The sequence below is a fragment of the Aquila chrysaetos genome, chromosome 5 (assembly GCF_900496995.4).
Source record: "Aquila chrysaetos chrysaetos chromosome 5, bAquChr1.4, whole genome shotgun sequence".
In the NCBI taxonomy this organism is placed as follows: Eukaryota; Metazoa; Chordata; class Aves; order Accipitriformes; family Accipitridae; genus Aquila; species Aquila chrysaetos.
The window spans coordinates 12847493-12867425 of record NC_044008.1 but is presented as its reverse complement, the minus strand read 5'-3'; the positions used below and the strand labels follow the sequence as shown (position 1 = coordinate 12867425).

The 19933-nt window shown below is 37.8% G+C and overlaps 1 protein-coding gene across 16 annotated transcripts in view; it reads right to left on the bottom strand.

Annotated features, from left to right (window-relative positions):
- Window positions 1-19933, bottom strand: part of MAGI2 (membrane associated guanylate kinase, WW and PDZ domain containing 2) — a 765356-nt gene that overhangs the window by 528402 nt on the left and 217021 nt on the right. Inside the window, exon 1 of one of the 16 annotated variants that reach the window (XM_030013665.2) lies at window positions 208-445. The exons of the other annotated variants lie outside the window; for them this stretch is intronic. The gene's annotated coding sequence lies outside the window, so the exon portion shown is untranslated. Of the gene's footprint in view, window positions 1-207; window positions 446-19933 lie in introns of those variants that run through there. 16 annotated transcript variants of the gene reach the window in all.

The window sequence follows — 19933 nt, the reverse complement described above, 5'->3', positions numbered from 1 at the left end:
CCTATTTATCTGCCAATTACAAATCCATAATCTTATTATTGCCGCTTTTTGTCAAAAACTTCAAAATCTTTTGTTCTGGGTTTATAAAAAGCTTATAAATAATTTCTCTCATCTTTAGCTGAAGGCAAAAACCCAGCAGACTTTAATAACCAAAAGAAGAAAGAAAGAAAAAAAAAGCCCCAGCTCATAATAGACACAAAGAAATACCTGTGTGCCTGGTTCCCAGAAGCTGAGAACTTCCATACAGATCTCTGTTCTTCCAGCATCCCAACTGAGCCACTTAATCTAATCTACTACTTTGGCACCACTAACCCTGTTTCTAGCAACGGGTTCTGTTTGCAGAACAGACCATCCTTACTCCTGCTAATTTCTTATGAGATTTCAGAGGAGGAGAGGGCTAGAGCATGCTGCAGAGAGACTCCCTGCTCCTGATCACAATCTGCTGTCCTTTCTGATCGGCTGCAGAGAGTAAAGGTCCTGCAGCTCTTGCTCTTCTCGCTCTAATATACAGAACATGCCCAGTGATGCAGATGCTTTCTGGCAGCCTGTGAAAATGCCAGCTCGAGAACAACAGCTGTAGCCTGCCCACTGACATAAACCTGAATCATTCAACTTATGACATAAGTAAGTTTAGGAACCTACACAGATTTCTGACCCTCAAAAGTGCATTTTTTATTTACAGCCTTTTGCTTCAAACACAGCCATTTACTTCACCATGTGTTAACGAATGCACTAAAACCTCTTAAGCATTTCATAAAAAGAGTCACCTGATATTTTTGGCAAATTGCGTATTCCAAATTGGAGTATAAAAATGTATATTTACGAGAGGAGACACCTACAGACTTGTATTTGTTACAAACAGATTCAAAAGCAAAAGTTTGTAACAGAGATAAAACCTGCACATGTTGCAGAGGAAAAAAACTTACCAGCTTCCAAGCACAAGCGAAACATACGATTTTTTTCTTAATATCTGAGTATATACTGTAACATTAGCAAAGTCTATTTTAAAGAGCAGTCAGATGAACTACAGACAGCACATGTACAATTGACAAATTTTCTTCTTCGAAAGTCATTCTGTTTTCTGAGCTAAGTGACATTTTAAAATTCTTTGGGTATAAGCTACCTTTTTTTTAATCTGGTATAATAATGAATTTTACATCCTGGAAAGTGTAAAAAATAAAATAGTTTGAGAGTCCTGAAGAGCAGATGCAATATTTTTAATTCAGCCTTCCAACTGTCATGCTTTTCTCCCATAAAAAGCTTTGTTGTTTTACCTGATGCTTGTCAAAAGCATACTTGACTCCAGATGTGCTTTCCAGGTATTTATAATAGCTGAGTTTTGAGCAGCTGACCGTTTTAAAGTACAAGCAGAACAAAATCTTGAGTGTGCTACTATAGGGCCATAAGACTTTTTGCAAGAAACTATAGTGATTCGCAAGTATGTAAACCAGCCTTGATTTAGCAGCAGTGAATTAGATCTTGTGTTACAGACGCTATAAATCAAGAATAACACGAGTAATAGTAATAGGACTATGTCCTCCAAAAGGCTGAAATAAGAGACAGAAAGTATTATCATCTGGTTTACTTTGGAAGGAAAAAAGAAACTTAGTGATATTGTCAATAAGTTCATAGAAAAAGAAGCAATCAGAGAGAAACTATTTTTCCGGGCAGTAACAATACTCCACTATTTGGTGGTCCCATCCAACCCAGTTGGACAAGTGACTGACTTGGTTTCTATAAAATTCAACTTTATTTTCTCTTTTCGCAGAACATTGAAAACCATTGAGATGTTGAAAAATTCCTGACATGAACCTAACCCCCTGGTTTTCTATTATTCCCAGCCAGCCCACAGCGGAGGACCTCGGAACGACGCTCAGGGACCGCCGGTGCCTGCTGCACCGTACCACTAACCCCACTGCAGCTGCACCGCGGCTCACGAGGAGCAGCTCAGGGAGAAGGAGCTCACGAAGGCCGCATCCTGCTCACCCTGCATGGCAGCAAAAGGAAGAGCCCTCGAGCCTCAGAGGTATTGTACAGCACAAGCTTTAGAAACCCAACGCAGAGACCATAATTTGAAATGTTCTCTGGCCACTGCCACCGGAGGAGGCTGACAACTGCGCGACGGAGCATGCACTGGCTTGCAGTCATGCAGGGCTTTTTTTTTTTTCTTTTTCCTGGCTTGAGGCCTATACTCTGTTTCAGTTTCATTTCACTCCAATGAATCCCATTGCTTTGCTAGCTGGGAAATACAGGACGTGAATTAAATACTTCCAGTAATGACCTCTTGCATAATGGATGACTGGTTTAGGTACAGCTACCAATCATGATGGCAAACTCGTAACCATGACTGAATTTGATTCCAGAGATTATAAAATTAGATACACTTGGATGAACTAAAAAATGCTCTGTTTGCATGTTATACTTCTGAATTTAATGAGCAAAGTATATCTTTTCACAGTGTTTTAATGTATTTCTGTCAAGTTTCCTTCCCTCTATAAAACCTAGTAGCAAAGTCCAATCAGAAAAGAAATATAACAAAGAACACACATACAAAAGGGTATTGAATAGTTTGTAGTTCATTAAAAGATTCAAAACTGAAGACGATAATTGCCATTTCCAAGAAAATGACAGGGATAAAGGTTTATAATTTTCTCTAGCCCTAAATATTGTTAACTGTTTTTTTGTAACTTCCTATTTGGTAACCCACTGATGCTGCAGCTGGAAAACTCTTGTATTTTATTTTTCAGTGAAGGACTACTTGTAAACATGAACATACCTCTTGTTGTTCCCACAGTGTTAGCTCTAAATAATTTATTTCTTACCCTTAACACAATTTTTATGGTTATAACTTCTCAACAAACTTTTTTGAGTATTCACCCATTAGTATTTTCTCATCTTGTATCATAATCTTTCAGTGAATTGACTTCTCAAAACCTGGTGCGGCAAATTACTTGGTTTTTTACAGTATAATCAATTGCATCTCAGCTAAGAATAATTTGCCTCAGATATTTTATTTGCTGGGATTAAAATTTAAATTATTTCAGTTTCTCTGGGTTTTATAAATACTCCTGCTTAGAAATATCTATGTGCAAGCAAGACTCTTACATCTAGATTTGCATCTGTACATGACCTGTGTCTGAGGAAAATAAAGGAAATATCTTAGGATCTATACCCTGTGAAAGCAGACAAGCTCATAAACTTTTAGTATAAACTACCTCCCCTCTTTTACTGCCCTACTTGCATCAATCTGTGTCTCGTCTTATTTTGAATAAGCTCCCACTTCTGACTGCCAAATGCCTTGGCTGAACAGGCTTTCACCAGCTTCAGTAGGACTATTCTACTGGAGAGTCTCACCCCAAATATTTACTCACATGCTACCTGGAGCTTTATATTGATTCTATGGTATGCCTCCATGGACATCTCACAATAGCTCAAGTTTCTTCTGCACCTCTTGAGTAGAAGACATGCAATCTGGTGCACGCTACACTAACTTATCTTCATCATTCACAGATGTTCTAACTGACCTTTCAATCAGTAGCCTAAATGATGGCCTGAATTCTTTAAACCAGATATCAGGAATATCTGATTTATTAGTTCTCTACTGATGAGATAAAAAACTCTTTTGCCCATGAAAGTGGCTGCAAAAATTTTTTTTGTGACTCTCTGCGATATATGAAGAAAATTATAGCCATCATAAATAAAAAGCTGTGTACATGGTTTAATTGCTCATTTCTGAGTATTTTTTTAAATGGTCCAGTAAGAATTCAGAACACCAGAAATTATCATATACAACCCCTCTCAGTCATCACCATCAGTTCAGTGACACCATGCCCACTTACCTATAAAAATCTCTGATTTTTTCATTCTGGCATATACGACCTAACCTGAGGTGACCTATAATTCCCCTCCTCCAGTCCTGTTCTCCAGACCCGCACAGCTCTAGGCTGGTGTATGCACAAAAATCAGCAATGCAAGCTTGAGCAGCAGTGAGGGACTCGCACTACCCAGCTGTGAGAGAGCCTGTGTCAGCCAGGGCTCCAAAACACTTCTGCCAATGCACACTTCTCACTGTGCGCTCCCTAAAACAATTGAAAAGTTGTTAAACATAAAAAAAATATTAACAGCCACATCCCCTCTTCTCTCAAAGTTTCTCTCCCCAGATGGTCCTCTCAGAAGAAGAGCACCACACTTTTTTTTCCACAAGTCCAGTGATATTTTATTGTAATAAATTTCAAAAAAATAGCTTTAAGAAAGCATTCATTAAAGAGGAATTGATGATTACCATTACTCATATGAATTGCTAGTGTTAGTAGTACAAAAAATACTTTTAAAACAAATGAAGTGTGTCTTATCTTAGTATGTGATTAATAAAGATGTCATGCATTTAACATTTCTGAACCAGTATGAGATGATTTGCTTTAATAGTTTCTTTAACTGGCAAAGGTAGCCAAAAAAAATCACTTTTAAGAGAGAATATGAAAATTCCAAGTAATACCAAAACTCTCAGTTGGATTTTATAAGGATTTGTTATTAAAATATAGCCTGCAGCTAAACCTATTATTTAAGGGAAGTTATTCTCAACAAACCTATCTGGTGCTCAGAGGAGTATAAAGACGAATGTTGGCATTTCACTAATCATATGTTGGACATACTCAAACCTGGAAGTTCCTTCAGGTTTCCATGTAAAATATGTAGTCACTGTAACAGTAGTCTGAAAACAGTACAACAAAACCTTAGTAAATTATAAGAAGCATGCATTACATTCCAGTCATCAGCTTAAGATGACACATTTTATTTTTAAAGCCTTTCTATCCCTAGATTAAACTCTGTGGGTCGTCTTTGAACTTCTGCCTGCCTTCTACCACTACCCTCAGCCAAGTCTGCCTTCAGACTTATCTGCAAAGTCTCAACCCATCAGGGTTGAGCTATCAGCACTATGGAACATGTGGTAAGATAAAGTGTGACGGAGAACCGACAGGGAATTATGCAAGAAAATTAGACTCCTTGGGAAGAAAATTAATTTCTTTCATACTTGGGACTACTCCAATAAATTCTATTTCATGATCCTTTAGAGGAGATCTAAACAAATTTCAAGAGTAAAGGCTTTGGAAAAATGTACATCTTGGAGTTCTTATATGTGCCATATATGATGAGAAACATCCTAAGATTTAGTTTATTGATGGGGAAATGGCCTTCTCTTTTATAGCCCACTATTTTGTAGTCTTTCTTTTCTCTTTGTGTGTGGATTATATCACTAACCTTTTTTCTTATTCATCTTTTATATTATATATCATATACATGTATATTGTATTATCACACACTGACACTTCCATCCTTAGATATACCCTTTGATTTCTCCCTCCTAGCATTTTAAATTCAAAGTTTTAAAATACAGGAGTGTAGGGCTTACAGGATAAATTGCATAGGGATGGGACTATATACAAACTATATACTGTATTAAAAACCAACAAAATCTAGCGGCACAACGAATAACTTTCTCCACGATGAGCATTCATATTTGGATGTATGTCTGCGCACAAATATGTAATTGCCCAATCTCTGTGGGTGATACGTTTCACCTGCTTGCCTCAGACCAGGAGACAGGCTGAGGTTTGCACACTCTGATCTTCACAATGGAGAAAGTTTCCACTTTCTCTGTTGCTGGGAATGGAGGAATCCTCACTGCCTAAGGAGAGCCTGGGTTCAATTCACCACTGTGTTACACCTGCCCCTGTGGTACCTTCTACTGGGGCAGTGTGAGTAAGGACTAGATCAACAGGACACCCTGCAGCAGCAACAAGATGAGACCAGCAACACCGGAGGTAAACTGATCCTTGGAACACTGTGAAAGCATACCATGCCCTAGATTCATTTCCTTAGTTTTGTGGCTAACCTTAAGCCTCTCTTTGAAATATGAGACCCAAGTGTGCACTGTGCCGCAAGTAAAAATGTGGTTTGTAATGATACGGGGAGACTGTGTCAGCAGGAGAGTCAGCCGAGCCAAACACATCTGCATTTTGTACCTTATCTCAGATTACTGAATTTCAGCTCTTATTACAGTAGCAGATCTCCAGTCCTCGTGGCTACAGAAACAGCCTTCCGTTGTGTACCTAGTTGCAGCATCTTCCAGAGCCTGCTGCAGCATGCAGCATTGACTTTGAGATAGGCACTCCCAATTTAACCTCAAAACCCTGCCATTTAACTAGTACACCCATTTTGTAGCTTTGCTATTTAGAGGTACTTTGGTTTGCTCTCTTTGGTTAATTGACCACCCAGCACAGTTCTTGACTGGAGTTTCTGTGCAATACCATGATTTAACTGGTTGGTAAAAAAAAAGTCAAGCTGTACTTCATGTAACAGAGAGGAACAGTTTGGGGCACTTTGCTTTCGCAATACTTACGTTTCATTCAGTGTTCTAGTTAGTAAGTGCATAAACAAAGTAAAAATGATGCTCGAATATTGCTCCTGGTTCTCTGCAAAGCCTGTCTGGAAATGAACTGCCTTTTACTCTAGTTTTGAAATTCACTACAGCTAATTATGAAACAGCTGTTTGTAGGTGCCTCCAGTATATCATTGATTTGACTGATAACTTACACATAAACATTAATGATTGCTACTGAGATATTTAAAAGACTGTGACTGTTCCTACAAGACTTATTACATGGGAAATAATTACCTTTACAGATGTTTTTGACAAACACTGAATTATAAGGGATTATACCTTTACTTACAAAGTGAGAATGTCAAAAATGACACTCAGCCTGCGCAGTCATATCTGCAAGGATAGGCTTCTCCTCTAGAAATCTGAACATATTTACAGAAGTCTTACTTCAAATACTACCTGGCATTCAGATGCTCCTACTCAGAAATCTCCTTTTATTTGGTCAAAGGGTACCACAACAGAGCTTAAAACTTGTTAAGGCCAATGTTTGTTATGTGACCTAACTCCCAGACACAGCTTCCAAAGAAGATGATAGAAAGGTCCCAACTGACTTCAACAAGAACAGTTGGAAAAGGGAAATAAAACATCTTATTGGTATTCTTCTAAAGACAAAACCTCTTTGAAAATTGATGGCACATAAAGATGAAAACTCATAGAATAAGTTTAACCTGAGATTGACTGTAGCATACTAAAAACATTTGAACAGAACTAATAAGGCTGGTTTTAGCTTCAGAAAAACATTTATATTGTTATTAGGGTTGGATATATTGCCAGGAAACTGTTTTGAATTCTAGGAAAATCCACATTAGCCACGAATGTCCAATAGAGAAGTTAAAAAAGGGGGAGGGGGTCTTAAAGATGTAAGAATTTTATTTATTAATCAAACTACAGCAGAATATTTTTTTATGTATACACTTGGGAAAAAAAACCCCATGCTTCCTTCTGTGTGCTGCTTACTGACATGCTCATTAGAAAAAAACACACCTACACCTACAAATTGACTTCTCTCAAAAAGCTCAAATGCAGCGTTAAGCTGTGATACATAATAATGGTAATAATGTGGGGCTCATTCATTCTGACTGGGTATAAATTATGCCTCACTGCATCAGTTTAATTCTCTGTGCTGTAAGGGTGAGTCACCTAACACTGAAACCCTGCAACCTCTCTTGGGGTCATCTGGTGGAGCAGCAACTTTAACACCCAGAACACCTGCAAGAAGGGCATGTTCAGACAGTATTCCTCAGGAACCAGCCACACACATCTTGTACCCAAAGCCACTCCTGCTCTCCGCATCCAGAGCCTCTACAGTCCTCTCTGTGCTCCCCTCCGGGCTGCCTGCTCCTAAAAGCCTGTGCTGAGAGCTACATAGATAGATTGCTGGTCTTCAGGAAGAATCTGTTACAAGTTTTATTATTCATGCAAAAGAAGTACTTACAAGAATATGTTCAAAATTGTCTCACTGTGGACAAATATTCTCCTGTCCTTGCTTTGCAATGGGTAAAGCCAACTCCTCTTAAAAGTAGACTGCAATCACTCCTCACCTTTAATGGAAAAGTTACTGTTCTGTTTAATACTCTTTTTCTATGAATACAGCAATATGACTGTTCATCTACTAGGGACACAAATGTTCTTTTTCTCTAATACTCTTTTATCTTCTTTGTGGAACACAACTGTGATGGAAGTTTGAGGTTTGACATGTATTTGAATAAAATATGAAAGACTGGATCAGAATAGTGACATAGTTTTACCAGACTTGATTTGAAAGGTATTTTACTTAAATCGTAGCTGCACATTTTTAATTGCTTGAGATAGAGACTTATTTTCCTTATTTCTGGAAATAATATTGCCATATTAATAGGCTGTGAATTGTGTGCTGACATTTTGTAAAAAGAGAAAAATTAATCTGGGTAAAAAAATCCCACTACACACAATTTATGAGAGAAGCAAGCTCACAGAGGCTACCATTGTATGACTTCTAATAATAGTTACAAAATATGATTTAGGTTGGTATCTGTATCATGGGAGCCAAGTTTTTTAAAGTCTTTGCAGTATCTCAGTCTGAACCCATAATGTACCGTGAAAAATCACTACCATAATAAATTACTTCCTGGCTTTCTAATAGCTTGTTGCATAAAGAGCAGCACACCATTTTGCAGACTTTATACTCGTGAAACTTATCAGGTGCAAGCTCAACTTGCAATAGATAAACTCAACTTTGAAAGCAGAGTTCACAACATTATTGCTAATCTCCAAGATTGAATTGCATACATACTATCAAATGAATATCTTTCATCCAAAAAACTATTCTCCTGAATCAAGTGTCATGGCATTTCTATCAAGTCAAAGCAAGAGTAAAACACTGAGACAAAATAAAATGGGAGGTGCTTTACAGCTAGTTTTTGGTAATGGAAAATTAAGACAACACAAAACATGCAAATAAGCCTGAGGTCGAGAAGCTGTCCTCCATCCTTATACACCACTCAATACTCAGCACCATTAAGTGACATGGTCCTCTCTGTTTCATTTCTGTGTGATGTTCCTTTCAGCTTGAAGTCCATAGTGATACCATCTTGCAGCTGTCACACAAGTTAACCAGGGTTGTGCCCAGTCAGTAACTGAACAGCAAATTTCTCTGCACATGAAACCAAAATGAAAGCCGTGCAGGAAACTGAGCAAGTGACACTTCTTTCTAAGCCAAGTGCGGGCGACTGCCTCAGCATGTTGAGGCCACAGGACCAGTGGATGCACTATTTAGTCCTTGTAGGATAGTGTTGAAGTGGTGATACATGATACATGCCAAGAAACCTGTATTTCAGTCAAGACAGAAGAGCAGATGAAATCTGTGGAGTATGTGGGATTCTCTGGAACAAAAGCTGCAGTACTAATTAAACAGGTCGTTATTAGGCTTAAAACAAATCAGTCAAGAATTAACTAGACTAGCAGTGGACATAATATTTAGAGCTTTACAAGAAGACTGCACTGTTAAACCCATTGAAAGTGTAGCAGACATATTTCTAAGGCTACATATTATTCAGCTTTTCATTTTGCGCTAGCTTGGAATTAGGGCCTTTAACCAAAATGTTTTCTTTCCCTGCCTGGGGGGGTCCATTCTCTCTAAGGCATCCAAGACAGTTAAATATTATATAGGTGACTGTCATTAAAGAGAATTCTGATAAAATGTATGTAAAAAGTTGGAAATAGTACACAATTTCACTATAAAACTGATTTTTAAAAAAGCTACATATAGCTAGAAAAATCTATAGGAAAATAAGCATGTTTAAAGTGACTGCATAACAAGGCATAAGTAATCCTATTTTATTTCTTGAAGACATCTAAAACTTCATCATTCTTTTCTTGTGCAGTCTTATAAAACAATTAATAATCTTACAAGAATAATTAATAATTAATACTAAGAATTAAAAGACCGGCATAAAGAATAAATTTTAGTTTGGGAAAGAAAAGTGAAGGTACAAATAAGCCGAGGGGTTTGCTTGGTTTTGACGTAAGGTTGAAAAAAGTACTAATTTGTCAGTGAGGCATCTTTTATTGTGACAAACTTATTAGCTATTGTAGCACAACAGCATGACAGATAGTATCTGTTACCTTAATATAAAACCCATTCAAAGTATTTTCTGGCACCATCCATCACGCTAAGCAAGCTTTGAAGATGTACAGTAAAGTACAATCAAAGCAGTGTAAATTTTGGTAAAAGATTGGGTCATACTTCAATATGAAAAATTAAAATGAAGTCGTTGAGGCCTCAATAGCCCTTTTGCATCATCATGCATCGGATTTGCTACAGAACGTCTCTAGAACAACGTTGACATTTTGCCCTATGTATGCGTTAATTAAATCCAGCAATATTTGTCATAACATCACACAGCTACACGTACCAGGACATTTCAGATCAGAGGAACTATTGCTCCGTGTCAAGCTCTGGGCCGCTATGCTTAGTAGTCTGTCTCTGGCAAGCATTTTGCCAAGGCAAAGGAAGAACCAAAGTGCCCATCAGAGCCTGGGTGCTCTGGCTGCTGCAATGTGGCAGGGCAGGCATCCTCTCTAAATCTGCCTCTGAATCACTCTCACTGAGGATACAATTCCTACACTCCCTCTTTTTTCGACATATAAAAAGGAAAATCTTCCTACATATTTCAGAAAGAAGCTAGCAGGATAACATTCAAACAAACAAATAACACCAAATACAACAGAGAGATTTGTAGATAACCAAGCAAATTATTTCCATGTACTTACTGCTGACAGTGTTTTCTATGCAGTGACAATACCGTTCTCCACTTCTAGGCAGGGACACAGACTGCATGAACTCATGTCTCTCTATCAGTCAACAATTGCAGATCCCCAGGACGCAAAGACAAGGCAGTTTCAAATTAGCTTGTTCTCAAAAAGCTACAAAAATAGGTTTGATTTTTTTAAATCAAAAAATGAAAGTCTTTGTAATGTCACTCAATAAGCACTTTCAAATAAATTACTGTATGTTGCTAAGCCCAGCCAATAAAGCAATGTCTTCAGGCAATCAAAGGTACCTTTTGTGTAGTATGGTACTTTAGCATGAAAGACAGCACTTGGTCTTGGAGCACTGAAACAGCTGCTCAGTGCACGAATAAGCTGTTATATTCTGGGACAGTCTCAGTTGGTTAGCTGAGTCCCCTTGTGTTGATTTAATTAGCACTGCTGGAAAATGTAAATGACCGAAAGAGACACTGTGCATTGTGCAAAATTACATTGTGCAAAATATGTGTGCTTACATAATGTGTTTCAACACAGAAATAAAATGCTCCTGTTCCCAGGAGCTCTAGGCAGGCAGATGGTGGGTACTCCAGCAAGATCATGCACTTCGCCTGCAGAGAAGCGATGCCCTCAACCTCTGGGGAAGAGACTGCTGCTGCACTTCTGTAATACCCCAGTTTGCTGATCCACAGAACAAAACGCAGGATTACAGCTGGACTAAAATTGCTCACTCTGCATCCCCAGAAGCAGGAAGGTGTCACAACAGGGGACAAAAATGAGATGACAGAGTTCTAGGCTTACTTTGTTACCCTTCAGGCACATTGTCCCCATGGCTATGATCTACTGGACTGAAATCAATACAGTCTGGAGTTCAGAAGGGTGCTTAGTTGTTTCATACAGAATTTATTACATTTTCACAGTTGTTACTTAATTAAAGGAGAAAACTAGTGAGCTAAAATCATGGGACAATAAAGAATTTGGCAAGCCACTGAGGTGTGGATTAATAGCTACACATTTCCAGCTTTATCTGTGCATGTTAAGGTCAGTATCAGTGTGCATATGGTACAAAGCCATTAAAAGAAGTGCCTCAGATATGAATATTGTCAAGGAGGATGTGCCTGTAAATTCACCTGCCTTTCTCTGTTGAGATTTTGATGCACACCTCATAAAATATTAGATCTGTACTTCCCCAGTGCCATTTCCTTCTTCTAGAGCTACAGACCCAATATACTATAAGTAAGCTTTACACCACGTAAGAAATGCCATCAAAGTATTTGCCTGGGTTTTTTTTGGTTTTTTTTTCCTTACAGCTTGACAGTATTAAACTAGCATGCAGAGATAATGGACAAATTTATGGTTTTAAATCAGGAAGCTAGTAAAAATTTTCTGTTTCTGTAAGACTGCAATAAAAAAAGGAAATTAAAACAATAAAGGGGCAGATTCTTGGATCCTTATGCACCTATAATGAAGAAAAACTTTTGTTCATCTCATGGATTATCTTCCACACACATAAAGACTGAAAGGAAACAGAAGAACTTCAGTAGTTGGCTTTAATTATTTTACCTATACCCATTTTGAAACACTACACTGAGGCCTTCTGGGACACATACTGGTAGACTTGGGCCTCATATGTAGAACAATGCTAGTGTGTGAGTCAGGTCATGTCACTCATCCTATACTAATAAGCTCAAATAATGCTTATGCCAGCATAGGTCTGCATCCAGATTTTGGGGTATAAGATGTCAGAGCAGAGAAAATAGAGATGTACCCAGAGGGTTATATTTAGGGACTCTGCAAGTCTCTCTGTTGCTTTAGGATAGATGAAGAAGGATGATAACACAGGAAGAAACAAGGACTTTTCTATGCATATTTCATGCAATAAATAAAACATATCATTCACTGCACTTTAGGAAGGAGCTTTTTTGTTTCACGAGTCCCTCCAGGCTAAAATGTGCTAAGCATTCTATTTGAATGTTGAGGTTGCTTTCTGAAGGCTCCTTGAGCAGCCAGGTGATCCCCCAAAATCATAAGTTAGTTTACATGACAGAAGAACTGAAAGACTGCATCAGACTTACTCTATTTGAAGTTCTTGGAAACTGCACGGATATCTGAAAAGATGATGTGGCTTGGAGATCAATATTAATAGACAGCATGTCCTACCTATTGACCTTTCATATATTAGCAGTTCTGATAAGAAGTTAGTTATGCTTTGGCCTGAAACATGTTGGACATGAAGAATCCTGCACAAAAATTTGCATTGACACTAGTCTTAATTAGCTTGGTGAGCTAGCTTGAGTAATTTAAATCTTTGAGACTTCAGTTCACAAAAATCCAATCCACTGCTAAAGGGCATGAAATGTAAAAAGAGACCCTGTCTAAAACTGCTTTCTTTTTCTTCTTTTTGCTCTTTAACCTTTCTCTACTTCTCAGTATCTTTCCTTTTACCATGAATGCCGGTTTCCTTCTACCCTTTTTTTTCCCCTGTTACATTGTCATCTTGCCTTTCCCACCTCTCCTCTCTTTTTTTGATGCACTCGATACCTGTTTACTTTCTAGCGCGATAACTGAAATGTGCCATAAGGTGCTGAGTGCTGGAGTAAGCACCAGGCGTACCAGTCACACTGAGTCCACCCCAGAGGAAGAGATATCTGAAGGGCCAAAGCTCTTCATGTCCCAAACAAGGAAGCATATACAAGTATTAGATGGGTTTGTATGTACCTGCATGAATCTAATGCACCTACATCATTATACTTATTTCATGCAATAATTGTCAGAGCCAAGGAAATACCTTATAAAACAGGAGAGATCTATATATGTCTGTATCAGTATAGTACAGGCAGACAAGCCTAAAGACTTCCAGACTATAATATTGAAGGGGAAAAAATGCTTGCAATTAAAGAACATAATGTACAAAATAGCATTTAGAGCCCCCATTAATTATCAAATATTTTTGCAGAAAAATCTAAAGCAAGTTGCAATAGTGTTGGCGTGTCAGTTTAACGCAAAACCCAGATTCAGTACTAGCTTTCTGTATCAAAACAGTGAAGTCCTGAGAGGGAATATTTAGAGCTGAGGAACTCTCTTGTTTTAACTGAGAAGGTGAGGGGAGTGCAAATCGTGTTTGCCCCAGCAAAAAAACTCCAAAACATTTCAGGTTTCTAAATGTGTAATGTTGCTTGAAGCTTGGAGCAAATCATCAGAAAGACTGGCTGGCTGTTTCAAGACAGACTTCAGCTGAAGCTGTGATCTTATTCATGAGGTGAATTCAGAGGTATTCCCCAAAGGCCTCTGGGTTTTGGTGTTTTAATTAAACAAATGGAGGAGAGACATTTCAAAGAAAATTGAGTAGTGTCTCCTGTACTGCAGTCTACAGGCATGTTTCTAATCAGCAAAACACCAAAGACACCAGGAAAAAAGGATCTGGGTTTTGTTCTTAAGGAACACATAAAAGATGTACTAATTCACCAGTTGTCAAGGAAGAGCTGGCAGATGCCCTAATTCAGAAAGTGAATAGTCAGTGTAGGGAGTTAACAGCTTTTTTGGTTGGAGATATTTCAATGATAAAGGGAATGCCGTACATCAAGGAAAACCAAGAGGAAAGCTAACATCTGAGGATACTGCCAGCATTGTAGTATCTCCTAAAAATTATCGACTAATTCTGCATGCTTTGGTGAATGGTTAAAGGAGGATCTGTCTATATTAGCAAATAGTGCGGTTCAATGGCAGCAGACTCGTAGAGCGACTGGCTGAGGACCCAACATCCAGACTGTACGTGCCTTATGGGTGTTACTTAGTACTTGTTCCGGTCTAATCCCATGGACTCAGTGACCACTCATAGCTGGTCACCTCCTGGTTTATCCTCATCTCAGATGAACACAGTCCGCATCCTGTGAGACTGCTCTGCAGGATGAACTAAAATACGACACAGTAGGAACCATCAGGACATTTACTTCAGAAGAACATTCCAAATCTGAATTGAAATGCTATAGCATGTGCACCCACATTTGCTTTCTTGCTGATTGCCATTCAGTATGCTGAACTCTGAACTCTGAAGAAAAAACTTTGCAATGACCATAGATTTCATCTCTTCATCCAACAGCTGTGGAGATGTAACGTATAACATGCGTATACATAGTTCATCGAGTGTTTTGATGAAAGCAGTGACTAAAGCAGGTTTTGATTGTAACTTTCAGTAACAGTTCAGAGGAATTTAGATTATGATCACTATACAAATTTGATAAATTTGTGCTGGAAATAAATTAATATCCATTAATAAATTAGAATTGTTCTGGTAATAATATAAAATTAATTTCTTATGGCAAGTAGGTGTCTCCTGTTATCATAAATTCTTTCTTTTCATGCTATACTAACATAGGCTATGCCTCTTGCTTTTGCTTCTGTTCTACAGGCAACAGATAAAATTAATCTGTTGCCCTAACAAGTACCTGAAGAGATACTCAATACTACTGCTACTTTCAGGGGTTTTATTATTATTATTATTATTATTTTTATTATTATTATTATTAACCCATGTATTAATTTGTGCCCAAAATAGAATAACCACAAGGGGAAAAGGGATGTATTTTGGGATAGCAGCCAACTACTACACCACAAACAAGAAAAAACATTACTGAAAAATACTGGATACTATAAATAATTTATTCAGTTTCAGATTCAAAGTAGCCAGGCTGCCAAAGGCTACTGAAACAATGATTTGAGTTAGAAAAATGTCACTGAGCAATTTGTATGTCTGTAAACATCAAACTGAGCATGAGACAGACTTGGTATTACTTTATTTAAATTTTCTGTTTTAAGGCAAATTACACTTTCTGAATTTCTGCGTCACAAATGTGGGGAATTTAAAAGCATTGCACAGAGAAGTCAGATCTATCATTTGATGGTTGCAGATTTGGAAAGATCAAAAGACGCTCCAAAGATAGGTAAAGGCACACAGTTATATTTTAAGATTACACATATCAATGCTTGATGTTGAAGGTCATAAAAAAACATTAGATCATTTAGTCCGACCTCCCACATGCTGCAGGACATGCTATTTCAGCCAGTGACCCCTGTATTAAGCCTATTAATTTATGTTTGCTATAGCACTTTCCAGAAAGGTCTATAGGCTTGAAGATGAGAAAAAATGGAGACTCCCCTCTTTCTCTGGTAGTTTAGTTGGCCTCAATCTTAAAAATTTATGCCTTAATTTTAATTGGAATGTCTCTGACTTCAGTTTCCAGTCCTTGGCTAGAGTATCTGTCTTTCCCCGCAACAATGAAATACATGAAATAGCTCCATGAAAAAAATGTGTACATTGTAAATGAAACCACTTTCTCTTCTTTCTTTTTTTCTTTTTTGCCCTGTTATCGTTGAGCTGAACAAACCAAGGGACTGAATTTCTCTGGTTTTATGTCTCTTGGATGTTTTTCCCTGCAGATGATTTCTAATTTGTCTACATCACGTCTAAAGAAAAGAGAGCAGAGCTGCACACAGACTCCCCACTGACTCACCAAGAGCCACAGCACGCCCGTGACTGCACCACAACTGAAATCGCCTCTTTACAGGAGCTAACTGAAATCAACACTTAGCTCTTCTGAAAAGCCCCATATTTTTTTCACAGTGCCTATAGAACGCTGTATATTTAAGCATATTTCAGTATCAGAACAAAAAAGCTTTCAGTGGTAACACTCTTCCAACTGGCACTCACTGTACACAGAAAAAGAGAGGATACAAGACAACTATTTAGGGAAAGGAAAATGTTGAACAATTACAAAACAAGGTAGGAAATAATTCAGTAACAGCATCAATCACATTGTTCAATGGCACAGGTGACCTGTACAAAATACGCTCTACATAGCTATTTGAAAAGACTAAGGTATTTACTGTGATTTCAGAGTCGGGCACTAAAACAGGAGGTGGATGTCTACATATTTCTGCTGATCTGGGCCTAGGAAACTTCAGCATTGCAAGATAAAAACGAATGAGAAAATCTGAAGTAAGATAAACAGAAAAATGTTTGCAAGAAGTAAGAATAAAGTCTTAAATATTATTTCCTCTATGAAAACTGTCTTGCACCTTTCTGCACAATTACCTCTAAAATATCTAGTTTCCATTAAGTCATATATTTCCATAATTATCATTTACTTGCCTAAAGTTTATAGGCACTGATATCCCTAAATGATGAGTTGTTTGTGATGCAGAACAAACTGTATTTTACAGCACAAAGATACTACAATAGAATCACATTTCTTGTTATTACTAAAATGCATGTTCTTAAATATTTTAAAACTAGGTGTGCTGGTTTTGGCTGGGGTAGAGTTAATTGTCTTCACATTAGCTAGTATGGGGCTGTGTTTTGGATTTGTGCTGAAAACAGTGTTGATAACACAGGGATGTGTTCGTTACTGCTGAGCAGTGCTTACCCAGAGCCAAGGGCTTTTCTGCTCCTCAGCCCACCCCACCAGTGAGGAGGCTGGGGGGGCACAAGGAGTTGGGAGGGGACACAGCCGGGACAGCTGACCCCAACCAACCCAAGGGATATTCCAGATATGGTGGATATGGATATGATGTCATATTCAGCAATAAAACTAGGGGGAAGGTTGACTGGGGGCCGCTGCTCGGGAACTGGCTGGGCATCCGTCAGTCGGTGGTGAGCAATTGTTTTCATTTGCATCACTTGTCTTTCTTGGGTTTTATTTCTCTCTGTTGTTTTTCTTTTCATTACATCATCATCATCATCATTATTATTATTATTAATTATTATCATCATCATCAATTATTAAATTGTTCTTATCCCAACCCATGAGTTTTCTCACCTTTACCCTTCCAATTCTCTTCCCCCCATCCTGCTGCGGGGGGAGTGAGCGAGTGGCTCTGTGGTGCTTAGCTGCCAGCTGGGGTTAAACTGCAACACTAGGAAAATACAAAACTGCAACTGAATGGGAATATAGGTGTTTTGGGAGGTACTAATCATTGAGATTCCCCACCCCTCAGTTTTGTTTCTAGTAGACATTTACACAAATTCAAAATGAGTATAAAACAATGATCCTGGTCTAAACACATTTAAAATCATACTCACTTTAAATTGTACAGATAAGGGGAAGGCCAACAGAACAGCAGTTCCTTTTCATTTTCAACAGTTCTGCTATTATGAGCTCTACATCATAATAGAGACAGATCTAAAGCCACAGAAGACAAATATGTGACACTATACAATACTAAGTGATAGACTGTAAACAATCATATCATTAAGGAATATCAGAATGTATATATGCACAAGGGACAGAGTTAATGCTATTCATTCAACCTTAACTGGCATTTTACCACTTCTCAAGGCTTAATTGTGTAACATTAACATTCTTCTTACACTCTAGGGATGTACTTTATACCACTCTTCTTGCTAAGGCAAATGTTATTGTAGCTAGGTGGTGTGTCCGTCCCCTACCAAGCACTCTGTAGATAGTTCAATAGCTGCTATGCTAATAGAGGAAAATATATATTGCTGATGAGTAGAACAAAATAATGAGAAATTTATTCTAACAGAAGATACTTCTTGAAATTTCCAAACTCTTTTTGGCACACCACAGAAGACTACTCTGCATAGCATGATTATATTAGACATTATACTTATCATGTGATTCTTTTAAATAATTTAATGTTCATCTCTGATTTTCTGCAGATCTAAGTCCCTCAAAAAAGGAAGATATAGCAGTCAGTGCCCACAGAAGCAGATCATTGATTATCCAGCATGATAATTCTTATTTTTTAATCAATTTCTCTCAGCCTACAGTAACAATAAGGTTTCTCTGCTTTTCCTAGACCACCTGCTAAATTATGGCACATGCTTATAACAATGGGTATGGTACATAACTCACACCTTTTATATAACCAAGACATCTCTTTCAGGAATAATGGGAACTCTGGTTTCTTCCTGCATCTGAAAGACTGCTGACCTGGTCAGCTAAAGTGCCACTTTTCCGAATTGCTCCTATGGCATAACAGGACATGTAAAATTAATGATACTCTAGCCTGGGCAGATTTTTCCTACAGTATGTTTTTTTGTCTTGTTTGTAAGCACTGCACTTAAAAGTTTTCATCACTCAAGGTCTTAAGAGACCTTCCTTCAGCATCCAGAAGTCCCACTGCTTTCAAAATGAATTGATTTTGCCTTGGTCTCCATAAACAGGTACAATCTCTTCTGGCTGGTATGTGTAAGTTTTACATTCAAAAGCAGATGCTACACAAAATGCTCTTTGCTGTAAAGGATTTTCTGCATTTTAAAGAAAGGCATTCGGGCTGGTCCTTTCTCCAAGAAATATGAACTATCATTCCCCTAGAAGAAGCTTATGAGAGAGACAGGCTTTTTGACTTTTTGAGCCTGTTTCTTGGCTAGGAATTTTTGGTTGCTTGTTTCCAGTGCTGCTATGGTTAGGAAAGGAAGTACTAACTAAGTTTCATTTCCAGCTGTTTTATTTAAAAATCTCAATAAAGAAAGCAGTAAATATGGCTTGCTTGCTTTAATTATTTAAAAATTTTACAGGCTTTATTTTAAAAGCAAGTTTTATTTTAAAATCTAAGTTTGGATTGTAAATGGCATCATTATTTAACAACAGTCTTCCATTTATTACAACATCATATATTCCTTCAAAAATTACTTTGGAAGATGCTTTTCTTGAAACAAAACATTCTTTTACAACATATTTTCATTAAAATACACAGGACATCAGTGAAACGTGTAACTGGCTTCTTAAAAATAGGATTTCATATACTGTCGTGCTGTAGCTGGTGTTGGGCTTTGAAAACAATTGTTTAAACAGGGATTCCTGGAATGGAGCCAGATTCGTTACAGGCACTGTGTCCACTGCTCGTGAGTGCATTAGAGGTAGAAGAGACATGCTGAAAATCAATGGAACTTCCCTTACCTCACAGTAGTACGAATGACTTTTCTCTGCAAGAATGAACAGCTAACAAGTGATAAAAGCCTACAAAAAGACCAATATAGCTCTTTATTCGATATTAAGGCTACCTTAAAAATGTTAGATGCACCAGAAAGCTGAATTATCCAGTAAAGTATTTAGGCTTTTAAAATAAAACCTTGTTCTCTGCTTTTAAAATAAAACCTTGTTCTCTTTCCACTGTATACTAGGTGGTCAAAAAACTACTTGCATTTTATGTGCTGAAGGTCAATTAGAATAATGCTGTCCTCCCGTCCATAGAATGAAATCAGTGTAAGTACGCACCTCCTGG